Genomic DNA, 14061 nt, shown 5'->3' with positions numbered 1-14061 from the left:
TCTGAAGTGTCACCGACCTGTCAACTGTCAAACGACACGTGTCGGCGCGTGCAATTTAAACTGTTATCACGGGATTTGACAGGAGTCCGTCAAAAGCTTGACTACAATTGCAAGCTCTATTTGGTATTTGGATAAGTCCAAGTGTATTAATTATAATTCTTTGATCAATTTATCAATTATTATATTTTATCCAAAACGTGAAAAGAGTTACACATCTTTACAGTTTCGTCTGTCGGTTAAAAATTTTAGAATTTAATCCATTGTAATATAAAAGGCACAATATTATGTAGAATTATTCTAACTTACAATACTTATGCAAATACGTTTACATCTAATAATATTGCATAAACACATCAACAAACAAATATAATTAGTTACGTAATTGTTACAAATCAACTAACCTTACAGTTGACAAGCTGCAAGATATTACGACTTCTCTCCTCATTTGTAAGAAGCCGTAGAATTTAACCTGCTAACTACTGCATTACGCGATAAGATTGAAAGACTTCGAAAGGCAATATTATAATTATTAAAATCTTTGTCAAAGGAAATTATTGATTTATGGCCGAACTCTATAATCGCGAATCAATTTTAATAATTGAAGGTAGATAAAAGTAAAAGGGTGCTTTTGTTGGAACGCAAAAGATACATACGTTTTTTATATTCCATTAACTACTGTTATTACAGTTTAATTTTAGTTTTAACAGCTTCAAATTATTACGTAACTTTTCGTAATCAAATTAATTTGACACTATTTAAGAGCCCTTTCTACGCATGTTCACCAATTATCTTGTCAAAAGTAACGAGACTCGGATGGACAGTGCAGACAACGTAAGCAAACGTCTTTGTTTACAAAGTTAGTTGTCATTGTAAATAATTATATTGTTAAATGAAAATTTCATAAAGGTTCAATTTAAATGTTCTCATGTTTTGATATATCTGGTAGCTTTAGATTACTGAAGAACATTATTCTTCATTTGGTCTTTAAATGGTATAAAAACTTTATAAAAACAGTTACACTATGCCAGCATCAAAACTACAGAACTACACAACGAAACAAAAACAAACAGCAATAAATAAATCGTGAACATGGAACAGAAAACTTCAAAATGGATGACTCAAGTTCCCGCCAGTTTTAGGAAGCACATAATTTAGGCGGGCTGTCATCGTCGACGTGTCCGCGCTTGGGGTTGTTCGTATGAAAAACAGGCATTGTGTCCAACCCTCTTAGGACTTTAAAAAACCCTCCCGATATATTTTCTTTAAGATTATACCCTCCTCAATTGTGATATTGATTACTTCAGATACATTGTGTGAATATTGACGTTCTCTTTGTCCCCATTGACAAGGCTCATTGATTTTTCCATGTTCCATTTTCAAAATGTATTGTAACTGAACAATGAATAGAATTTTAATTTAAACACAAATATTGTTCCATAGTAGCTATGAAATTAAAAAAAAAACTTTTGCATAATTCTTGCGACTTTTTGACATGACTTTCAATTGTATTATAAACTGTATTTATTTATGATTAGTTTGACAATTAATTTGACAACTGACTAGAGATGGGTTGAGTAAAATCGGTAAAACTTACAATCGAAAATTTCATGATTATTGTTTTTAATTAATACGACTTTATTCATCAAAACTACGTAAAAAACCTAAAACTGAGGTGTCGATACACAAAAAAAGAAATGTATATATTATTTTTATTAGTTAATAGTGCGATACATAGTCAAAACCTGTATTAAGTTTAAAAAGTAATAAAATACCTAAATTATAGTACTTATTTGTTTGATTAATTTTGTAACGAGACCGATACTCGATAGTTGAAAGTTAGTAAAGTACGACACTATGACAACCGGCAATTAAGTACAACATTAATCTTCATATAAAATAAATTCAATATTTTATAAGCGTCGGTTGTCAAACTAATCATCCTTAAATAGACACACTAATGCAGCATTTTACTTATCATTTTTAGAATTCATTACTGGTCCTGTGAAAATTACAAATTAAAAATATTTATAAACTTTAATACTAGAGTTTTGTATACAGTTAAGCTGTTAGTTTGTTTGTTTTGTATTGGTTAGGGTAACACTTTGTTGACAAAGATACTGGTGATAAAAACCGTTATAATTAAATTTTATAAATAAACACGCGGCAGATAGCAATCTATATGAAGAATAATAGAAGAGGCGTTCGCCTGTCTGTCGCGATGAGATACGATATACTGTGAATCTCACCCTATCCTATCATACAGCATTTCTGACAGAACAATTATTAATAGCTATATAAGAAAATTACAATAAAACTGTATATTTCTAAAGATTTCATTCTCTTATTTGTATTATAGTGTGTCAATATTAAATTGTTTTGCACTGTAATGTTTTTGTTACATTTGAAAGTATTTCAAGAATTTAATTAGTGTACCACTTGGGATCTCACCTAATATCTGGGTAGGAAATTAAAGTCCTCGACACCCGTTAATAAAGGAAGTGTTGGCTATGGATATCATAATATACAGGCTGAACGCAATTTTATTGTGAGAATATATCGTCATCTGTCTTGAAACAGAATGCTACAATGAACCGGTTACTACGACCAAATATTCCCTGTCAACTCGATGTCGTTTTAATCGATTTTGATTGTATTTGTATAATGTATGAGGCGGGAATATCAAGTACGACAGACGAGTAAAAATAAAAAGACTCAATTTTCAATAAAATATTTCAGTAAGAAAGGAATTTTACACTTTAATGGGTCTTTGTGAACTTGAATTAATTGAACGTTGAAGATGTATGGTATTCAATGAAAGATGGCGCTGTAAACATTTATTATTCGAAGCATATTTTTGTTTTTTCCAGAACCTTCCAGTGTTTACTCCAAATGCTCATTGTTTCAAGTGTGAACGTGTTTAATTATGTGACACGTTGTTGTAAAACGTAAGCGGATTTAAGTATACTAAACCTATCGTCGCTACCGAAATATAAAATCCATTTACTGTATGTAGTTTCGCGTCTCTGAAAATGACTAAAATCCTCCCTACAAATGTGATAAAGCTTAACCTTTATAGATATTTGAATAGGAGCCAGTTTCCTCTGGCAATGTTGTGCTCCTGTCCGCGAGACATTCACGTATTCACGTATTGTCAACTTATATACGTACACAGACGCTTTTGTTAGTTTTGTGATATTATTCGAGTTTGATGTATGACGGTAGGTATGACAAGGGTGTAAAGTTGTTGGAACGAACTGAAGAACAATTTCGTAAGAATTATTTTCTCCGATAAACTGTACCTAACATAGATCAGTCAGATTGCTGTGGTGTCATTTTACTATTATAGAGAAGAACTCAGTTAACTCTACGGAAGCTGTTTGGTGCTTAAGAAATGCCGAGATATAGTGTGCTTGTTGTGTCCTTGATATCTAAGAAATATTTATTCTAATACAGGATTGTGGACAGCCTCCCATTTGTTAGCTTAAGTTAAGAAAAAATTACGCAAAAACTGTTCTATAAACTTGTTAAAAGATAGATGAATTGAGACCTTTTTTGATGTCGATTAAAAACTTTTTTATTGATTGTATTTTTAAATATTAAACGAGTATTAAAGTGGTATCCAGTAAGTAGTACATCTATGCAGTATAATATTGAATTGCTATGAGAAGCGTATGTGATGACGGTTTGAAAACGCTCGTATCTGTAATGGAGGCTTTGTGCGATTGTGTCTTTATTACAGCGAGCATTGTCTACATGCTCACAATCGGAAACAACGCTCCAAACAATTCAATTACTAGCTCCTATTACTATACGTATAAAGGTTAATTTACAAACAATACTACATAAATACAATTCTTGATTACATATAGATAGTACGTATTTCGTGATGTTTTTGATTTATTATCTTGGATATTAGATAAACTGGGCCTGCGTGGTTGACTATGGCCTAATCACTTCTAACTTAGAGAAGGCTTCATGCCCCTCGGTGGAACGTATAGTGAGCTGATGATGATACTGAATAAAGGGGATTAAAAACATAATGTCTAGATGGATGGATGGATGTTTGTTTGAAAGTATCTCCGGAACGACTCAACGGATCTTGATGAAGTTTGTTGATATAGAACATAGTTTGAAAGAACATATAGGCTACTTATTATGTTATTTTTTAATTGCGCATGGAAGTCGTGGGCGACACTAGTATGTATATGAACCTAATTATTGACAAATTATAGAAAGGCTTCTGCTATCGCACTATTAGCGATTCTACTAGCTACAAAACTCCTACTAGGTAACTGTAGTGCATTTGTAGTGTAGCCAAACTTGCGTTTTTTTGCTTTAACGATAATGTGATGACATTGGCAAAGCTAAAAAGTATAATTAGAGTAATATTAAAGTATGGAATATATCTGGCAACACCAGTTTAAAGAAACTGTTGTAATTTACAAACATTATCAGTAAAACAAATTTAAATGCATGCAATGTCGTTACCTCGCACGACGCGGCGTGAGGCGAGGCGCGAGGCAACTCAGATTTGCCTCACAATGCGACTGACGCGTCTGCGATCGTACCTACCCTGGTAGGGTGTATCTAATTCATACTATTACCAGGACAAAATAAGTAAAACATTTAAGTCGCTTTTTAGGTTCCAGAGAGAAGTACAACAAATAGTCTTAAATTAATCAATTGCAACAATAGAGAACCTTAAGATGTGTTACTGGCCTTAAAGAAAGATTGGTAACATTCTTTTCAAAGACCTTATTCGTATCGTTAGAGAAATATGTCTAAGAGACCAAAAATAAGATAATTAAACACGAAGTAGGTACCAATAAAAATAAAGCCACAATTAAAACTTTGTACATAAATACTAGAAAATTTAAAGATTATCAAAGTATATTTACACAGAAATGTCTTTATTTAAGATGAGACACATGGGGACAGGTGCGGGGGTGTGCGGGGTGCGCGGCCGGGGGTTGAGGTAGGGGGAGACAGGGTGTGTCGTACAATGGCCTGCGTAATAATATAATCGGGGCGACGACGCCACTTGCTATTAATTAAATTTAAAATTTTCATTACTATAGGTGCGCCATTGTGCTCGCCTGACTCTCGCAATTATTATCTCTCATTATGGAATTTATTTCTTTAATATAACACCTCTTTTTGTATTTAACTGGTTGAAATTACAAATAGTTTTTTACCCATTAATATCTTTTCGAAGACTGTTTCTAAAGAACGTCTTTATAAAATAAAACTGTCGACTAAATATTCAATTACCATCAATGTTGCTCAAATGAATTCCTCACAGCTGGTTGAGTTCGACCGGCATTCATTAAAAAGCCCTCCTCCAAAAATTTCTGCCGAGTCATAACCAATAGATCCATCCCACAAGGACATTTCGTTACGGCCGCACTAAAACACCAAAAAAGCCATGGGAGCCGAGAATTCCTCGACACCATCTTGTTATTATCTTGAATGACCTTTTTTATTACACCTCCTTCGCTTAAACGACACACAACCGGCCAGACATATCGATGCGTGGCAGAATAAGTAAAATACTTTTGCCTTTAGTGTCTATAAATTTTTAAGTCGAAAATCGAACGCGTGTTTGAATTTCAAAAAAAGAATGTTCACGAATAATTTTGTCAATGAATTTGACAAAAAATAGAAGTCGAGTTCGCTTGTCCGTGGTTTTATAGGACTAAGTTTTTTCTTCTCACTTCCTCTTCTTTCAAATATTTTTTTTTTCATCTGTCCTATGAATGTATTGCGATAATAAATGGACAGGTGCTATTTTTATAGAGTTGCGGCCGATGATTAGGCAAACGGGTTGTTAGCTCCCTTTTATTGTCAATGGTCCATTTACGATATACCGACATGACTTTTTTTATATCTATATTTTTTAACCTTCACACCTTTGGTAGCGGATCCCTCTGCTTACAAACCTGAAAGATTAATTACTTCCAAAACGTTAAATACATAGGTCTACTTTGAAACCCCCAACTGTATTTATTTTATATTTATGTTATTTTACTTCTTATTAATATAATAAATGAGAAAGTTTATATGGATGGATGTTTGTTTGAAGGTATCTCTAGAACGGCTCATTGGATCTTGATGAAATTTGGCACTGATGTAGGACATAGTCTGGAAGAACACATAGGATATCTACTTATAAAGTTTTTTTTTAATTCGCGCGAACAGAGTCGTAGGAAGACGCTCATACTAAAGATTTTTTTTTGTATTTGGCTACAATATTATGTGTATTTGTTTAAAGAATCCTGGACATTAGCATGCAAAAAATTTTTTCACGCTTGTGTGTATTAATTAAGAATTATGCAAATAACATATTATACGTTGTTTACAGCGACGTCTGAGCATCGCTCGCGGTGTACCCGCAGCTTAAGCCCGCAATCCTTTACCAAGTAGCATTGCACAACGAACTAGAACAAACCAATTAATTAAAAAGCAAATCTCTCGAACGAAGAAGCCGATCTCCGGCGCTGGTTTTAATTATTGGCCCATTGAGTTGGCCTGGCTGTGACGCCGCACCGCACTACAATAAACTTCGTAGCGCTGAATAATTGGTTGGCTGTATTCAATATAATTGGCTGTATTCTAGAGGTCCGACCGAGGCCCAATCAAAGTTTGCGCGACAATGCACTGTTGGCGCACCTAATTGCCAATTGCTGGTATGATTTTGTTCGCAAGTCTATAGATTTAGCGACCGCCTGTCTATAATACCGTTTGTTAAACTCCGAAATTTGAAAATGGAACTGAAGGAGTTTGCGGTAGACGCTTCCTACCGAACGTCGTGTTTACAAAATTTTCAAATAACTTCAACCTTTTTTATTGTAATTATATTTGACTGGAAAAATTGTAAAATTTTTTTTGTGACGAAGTGTTTATTAAGCAAAATATAAATTTAGTTATCTAAAATGATAACTTATAGCTTATTTACATTATACATAGGTAAATAATGGAATTATGATATAAGGACCAATGATTGTATATACTACAAGTAAACAACCATTAGGTAGGTACCTAATTATTTAGATTAATATATAAGCAATTATATTCTTAAAAATGAATTACATCTTAACTAAAAGGTCAAAGTGTCAGTTATTTAATAAACCTTATGATAAACTCAGAATATAAAGACTTCACAAAGACGAGAATCAATAGTTTCCTTTGCTCGGACTGTCCACTTGGGTTAATCCCGTCTTTGTCGGAGGTCGACAAGTCAAGCCGCGGGGGTGGAGGGGTGTAGGGAGGAGACAAGGCCTTCAATGGACACGACAAATATCACTCGACGACCCGACTTAATGCTATTGAACTTTCCTTAAACACTGTAAGAAAGCTTGTTCGACATTTAAAGCTTTTAAAAGATGTATAAATTTAACACTCAGAAACATGTAATGGCGACTTAAATAGTCGCTTAGGGTAGATTTATGTTACTAAATGTACACTCAACAGAAAGTAAACTTATAGAAGTAGACTTTCTGTATTACTCTAAAAATACTGTTTGACACTAGTTATCTTGTTATGTATGTATATAGTATGCTTGTTTTAACCCTTTTACTGCCGCTGATTGTTGTTATTGACGTCAACGTGGTTATATGTTTCACCATAATATTTATCACCATAATGTTTACGATATAAATGCATCATTTTTTATTGGTAAAGATCGCATTTCGTACGCCTGCGCATAATCTTACTAATATTATAAATGCTAATGTTTAGATGGATGGATGTTTGTGGTGTCTCCAGAACGGCTTTACGGATCTTTATGAAATTTGGCACAGATATAGAACATTGTCTAGAAGAACACATATTATGTTGATGGATAGATGGAATCGCGGATAATAGCTAGTGTTTCAATAACCATAATTTGTCAAAAATCCACGCCGGGCCCTAGAGTTACGGTATAAAAGTATTTGAAACACTGTCTAAGTTTTTTTATGGTCCTTAATTTTACATTACGCCAAATAAATTACCGTGGGTGTTCACTATCGTAACCAAAGTTAATCACCTATTGTTAATTATTTACTTTTGCTTCGTGGAAGCCCACTGTAAAATCGATATGTCCGTCGTCCCCCCGCGTTGGATAGATATCGTACAGGTGCATTGTGCACCGAATTAACAATTGAATGCGTTACAAAAGATCTCGCACACGCCGCGTACGCTAACCCTCTGCTGCCCCATTCTGAAAGTCTCTGAAGCATGATCTTATTTACTATATTACATTGAATAAATGAAAAAAAAACATTGAAAGATTATTTTTATTATTTTGGTTCATCCTGTATACTCAGATGGACGTATCCATAGTACTCTTAAGTACCTAGTGGTTTAAAAACCAAGATAATTCTGTTGTCTTGAATCGTTGTAGTAAGGAACTGCAGTAACCTCACTTCGAATTAGCTGTTTACAAAATATCAGCTTGTAACAAGCAAGGATGTTATGTTTATGAACAGCTTTAGTCAAATATTCGGTTCATTTATAAATCTTTATTTCTTTGAAGGCGACAGACGCTGATTGAATCTGACCAATGTACCTATTTATTTCTCACCTTCAAATATAGCATACAGGATTATTTTAATATATCGAGGTTTGAACTTGTAGGTATTTTAATCAGACTGTGTGTGTAGTGTGCCACTGAGCCGTCGCGGCGCAGGTACGGGCCGCAGAGCCCCAGACAATGGTATCGATCCGCGCGCCCCCTACAGCCGCCACTGCTAGTATTTGGGACACCCACCAACCCACACCCCTAACCGAATTTCTAATACATTCATACTTCTTGTATATCGGTATAAGCAGAGTTACATATTTTTACAAAATCTTTGATCTCGAACATTTTTTTTATACGCGGTATTTTTAACTATTCAAATTTAACCGATTACAGATAGTTCGAGGACATTGAATAACTACTTTACATGGCTTTAATTCGGTGTTTTAACAAAAAAGTAAATGACAAGAAAAAACTTTACATAATCTGAAATGTGTTCTTGCTGATTTTCTTAATTTCATATGTAGGTAACATGAAACAATTTAGCACATAAAGGTTTGATCGCCAATGAGTTTGTAAGGCGTTCCTTGCAGGTCGCGGATCGCGAGCGCGAGTCGCCGCGGCCACTCCCCGCGCGAAACGTACCACAATACCTAAACAATGGAGCCCCGACAATGGGCACAAAGGGCCCGCTGTCTTCCCATTGTGCCGCACAAAGGGACGCCACGCCCACAACAAAGGCGGCTTTGTTTCATCTTGAACGGCGGCCTCCGATTGGGCGAGACGATCGCTCACCACTTGCCGTCACTTGACCACCCGCCGTTTGAGGAATGCGTACAAAAAACTATCAAGATGCTATCTTCGATGCTACTTAATTTTTTCAACACTCATATGAACTTAAACTTTATTGTAAGCGTAGAAGATACATTTTGTAATAACATTGTTTTAGAGCGCTTGAGAACAGATGCTCTTAATCGAGCGATAGGGCTTTGATCCGAATTGACAGCTCTTTATAAATACGATGCCGGGTATTGAAGTTGGTACAACATGCGATTTTGAACCTTATATTTCTAATTTACTTGAACGTCAGCAAATTAAAATCTATTTATACTACCTACTATTTTTTTCTAAGTAAATAATTGAAAGCATTGGGTACCTAAACCTACCTACGTAGGTACCTATATTTTTGAATGCAATGCACTGGCAGTCAAGACATGTTACAAAATGAAAACCTAACATTTTCCTTTTATAAATTAAAAATAATCTTTCTATCTATCTATTAGATACTTTTTTTTATACGTTTATTTAATAGATACAATATTTAGATAGATTTTAATTAAGACCGTTGACAAAAAAAGTATGTTTTTACAAGAACATTTCAACTACAGTACCTTTTCCATTCAAATGTAACTAAGCTACTAAGTAACTTGCTAATACCTATATTTTAACAATGTAAAATATCCAATATAATATACATATTTTCAACACAAAACGAACGATTACCGAAATCACTTAGAATATAGTCCAGACGAGGTAAACTTGTGCTCTCGAGAATGGCAAAATTGGCGAGTGGAGTGCGAGCGGCAAGGGGCAAACACGTCGGAGTGTTTCCCCAACGACAAATTGGTACTTGACAAGACCTGAGACGCTGGAGCACTCTAAAACCCTAATCATTTACAAACTTATGTGACATTTGAACATCCAAGTATATCATGACCATTAGTGCAATAAAACAATAGTTCAGCTTTTTATTTTCCATCGTTTATTTCCGCTGATAATTTCGTATTGAAATGTTCTAGTTTTATTTTGAGGTAGACAGTTAAAACATTTTATTTTTGTTTCCTGTGATTTCAGTCTATTACAACTCATTGTTAATTTCTAACTAACATAAAGTAAAATAAATCAATTATTCCTTTTGTATTCTTTACAATTACTAAGGACATCTATTAACACCGTTCAGAAATGTTAAGTTAAAAACAACGTCATCTGTAATCTAATGTAAGAAATACGATGAAGTGGAAGCCATTGAATTTTATTGACTGTGCGACAGATGGCGCTATAAAGAATTATCATTCATCAAGAATTGGAGAGAAATTTTATCCATTAAATTCACAGAGAAAAACAGACAACGGCAACAGTCAATCTCATTAATCCAATTCCCAAGTTTTCTTGCTATCAGACTAGAAGAAATTATTTATTTTATATTTTGTATAACTTGTTTTTATTTGGTACATATCTATTTGTAAAGTTAGCATCTACACATTTGCATATTACAAAAAAAAAATCGTAAATGTAATAAAAATATTTTTTTTGTGGTAAGTCTGACCTTTCTACCGGTCCGGCCAAACTCGCTGGTCTGTCTGGCTTGTAGGTTTGGTGACCTGGTAACCCTACATACAATAAAGTCTCATGTCATTTAAATATCTCCTACTGTCAGATGAATAAAAATATATAATCAATTGGTACACTTATTAATTACTGTTTTAACTTGTAGATAAAGAGGATGCCTCAAAAAATGCTTGTTAATTTTTTTTAGTAAACTATTTACGTAAAGCAGTACTTTACTCTGTTATCGATTGACAAAAATATTTATAAAGGTGTCAATTGAATAAATGTATTGTTAAGTAATGTATTTTGTGATAATTCGTTACTGAAATTTAGATCGATAAAAATTAGATACCATTCAATTATTTTGTACAGTGTAGTGTAGACCGTGTGGCCTAATGGATAAGGCGTCGGACTTCGGATCCGAAGATTGCAGGTTCGAGTCCTGTCACGGTCGAAGTATGTTTTTGCGGTTTTCAACTTTTTGCATTATTAATATAATGTTCTAGACAAAAAATATTATAGATGTTTTTTTTTAAACTTACCACTTTCCCCCGCTGGTGATATGTGGTTAGGCTTTAAACTACACCTCCAGCTATACCAAAAATCACGTGTATTTCTTGCATTTACATTGAAATTTAAAAAATATAAATTTTTACATTAAACTCACTTCATCCGGCAGAAAATAAATACACATGTGATACCTTGTTTTATAGCTCTCTCCCCGAGTTGTTTACTGATTTTTTTTTCGGAAACCTTCCCTTTTTCAGGCCTTCACGATTAATGGATGATTCTTATTGTGTTTCACTGCCAGTCATTGACAAGTATATCATCAAAATTACTTTTTAAAAACACTTGTGATTATAATTTGTAAGAATTTTGTGTATGCTGAGGTATTTAGAAAATGCTGGGCTATTGAATTATCACAATGTATTAGTTATAAAAAGCAATTGAAATATTCAATGTTCTCTTTTTAGTTTTTTTAAACCTCCATTCTATAAAACTTGTAAAGTGCCATCTGTTGACGATATTATAAAACATGCAACGGCATTTGAAAGTATGCAAGGGAGCCGTCGTTTAGAAGTTTTAACATAATTTCGTAGGTGGCAGGCTTAGAATAAAAATATTTTTCCTAAAGTCTCAAATGCTGATAAAAATTAAAAACCCAATCTTACTAATATTATAAACTAGCTTTTTCCCGCGACTCCGTCCGCGCGGAATAAAAAAAAATAGAAAACGGGGTAAAAATTATCCTATGTCCGTTTCCTGGTTCTAAGCTACCTGCCCACCAATTTTCAGTCAAATCGATTCAGCCGTTCTTGAGTTATAAATGGTGTAACTAACACAACTTTCTTTTATACATATAGATGTGAATTTTTAGACGGATGAATGGATGGATGGATGATTCTTAGAACGAAAAATTTTGCACAGATGTAGAACATAATCTAGAAAAACAAATAGGCTACTTTTTAAGTTATTTTTAATTGCGTGCAGACGGAGTCGCAGGCGACAGTAAGTATTCCTTATAAAATAGATTTCTCGAAATGAAAAATGTATTGTTTTTAAGAGAGTAAAAACTACAAAAAATACGTGGTGAATTTATGCTATGATTATTTTCTAATGGTAATTTTTTTTTTATTAATAACACCTACCTGAGTTGCTTTAACTGTCGGTAACATCAAATATCACGTTGAATACACCGGTGAATCGATTTCTATTTTTCCTACATAAATCATTTACGTATTGAAAGTTGGTATAAATAACGAAATTGTTTTACTTAATTTTATGACGTTTTATTAATATTACACTTTCAAAAATACGACACTTCGTTAAGAAATTCTTTCGCCAACGTCCATACCACGTTGAATACACCGGTTCTCGTCCGATCACCGAAGTTAAGCAACGTCGGGCGTGGTCAGTACTTGGATGGGTGACCGCCTGGGAACACCGCGTGATGTTGGCTTTTTTGTTTTCTTTTTTTTGTACCTTTATGCAATTGAAAATGGTGTATATGAATAATGAAATTGTTTTACGTAGCACAGTATATATTTTTTTATAAAAAGGTAACTTATTAATAATATGATACTTATTTTAGAAATTGCTTTCGCCAACGTCCATACCACGTTGAAAACACCGGTTCTCGTCCGATCACCGAAGTTAAGCAACGTCGGGCGCGGTCAGTACTTGGATGGGTGACCGCCTGGGAACACCGCGTGATGTTGGCTTTTTGTTCTTTTTTTTTAAAGATATCATGTAATGTTCATGTAATGAAAATCTATGTATAAGATTAAGAACCATATTAGTTTATATATTCTCAGGGTATCATTACATGTATTTTATACGTGAACGTAACTTTTTTGTGGGAACTGCATTTTTTTAAATATTCATTTCCAATCAAAAATTCTTTGATTATGACTTATGATATCTTAAAATAATGTATCATAATAAATCGTTGAAATAATTTCGCCTTTGGTCGTGGAAAGATTTTCCTTCAAACCGCCGTAATATGCTCGACCGGGTAGTCCGGATATGAGCGCCTTTTGACCGGTTGCGTCCGGATCAACGGCTTCAAGCATATTCGCCGCCTGAGGGCGATTTTCTACGAAAAACGATTCTAGAATGGGCAATGGATAATTTTTGAGGATATTTTATATTCCGATATATCTGTAATGTTATTGCAATCATCTTTACTTATTTTGGAACGTAAAAAAACTTTATTTTAAAATATTTTTTTTTATATCTGTTGATCTATTTATTATTTTTCTATCTACATACGAAATATTTTTGAACATTTTACATTTGATTCAACCCTTTCGGGAATAAATAATGGTTATTTACATAACTAACAATCGTGGTTATCTAAGCGGCCGAAAATAATCAGTCTTTCTTTGACAAAGAAGACCCTTTTAATGTTGCTAATTAAATATTAAGTCCCTTTCTTCTTTTCGGGCGATCAATCTTTGTGTTTTATAAACGGCGGAAAAAAATCATTGTTTCTAAGTTATTTGTAATTATGACGTCTCCTGTAAGGACTATTGTCTTTGTTACTAAAGATAATAGATAACTATGTAAAGATAATGGCGACGTAGAATTCAGTGGTATTCATGAACAAAAAAAACATTGTCAAGTGACTTGTCACAACTCAAGAGATTTAGTCACATATTGTACTTCATAGACGATAAAAGAATTGCACGCCAATTTGCCAAATGGCTTATCACTAAACTATAAATTTTACA

At 33.8% G+C, this 14061-nt stretch overlaps 3 non-coding genes across 3 annotated transcripts; all 3 read left to right on the top strand.

The window, feature by feature from the left end:
* The first annotated feature begins 11209 nt into the window (after nt 1-11209).
* Nucleotides 11210-11282, top strand: Trnar-ucg. Its single transcript has one exon. It is a non-coding gene; the product is annotated as a tRNA-Arg (tRNA).
* Nucleotides 11283-12669: 1387 nt separating this feature from the next.
* On the top strand, nt 12670-12788 carry LOC123721468. Its single transcript, XR_006756250.1, has one exon. It is a non-coding gene; the product is annotated as a 5S ribosomal RNA (ribosomal RNA).
* A 143-nt stretch (nt 12789-12931) lies between these two features.
* LOC123721460 lies at nt 12932-13050 on the top strand. Its single transcript, XR_006756243.1, has one exon. It is a non-coding gene; the product is annotated as a 5S ribosomal RNA (ribosomal RNA).
* The last annotated feature ends 1011 nt before the right edge of the window (nt 13051-14061 follow it).

This window comes from Papilio machaon, chromosome 1, assembly GCF_912999745.1.
Source record: "Papilio machaon chromosome 1, ilPapMach1.1, whole genome shotgun sequence".
In the NCBI taxonomy this organism is placed as follows: Eukaryota; Metazoa; Arthropoda; class Insecta; order Lepidoptera; family Papilionidae; genus Papilio; species Papilio machaon.
Note: the sequence above shows the minus strand (reverse complement) of the source record. Positions and strands in the feature narration are given on the sequence as shown.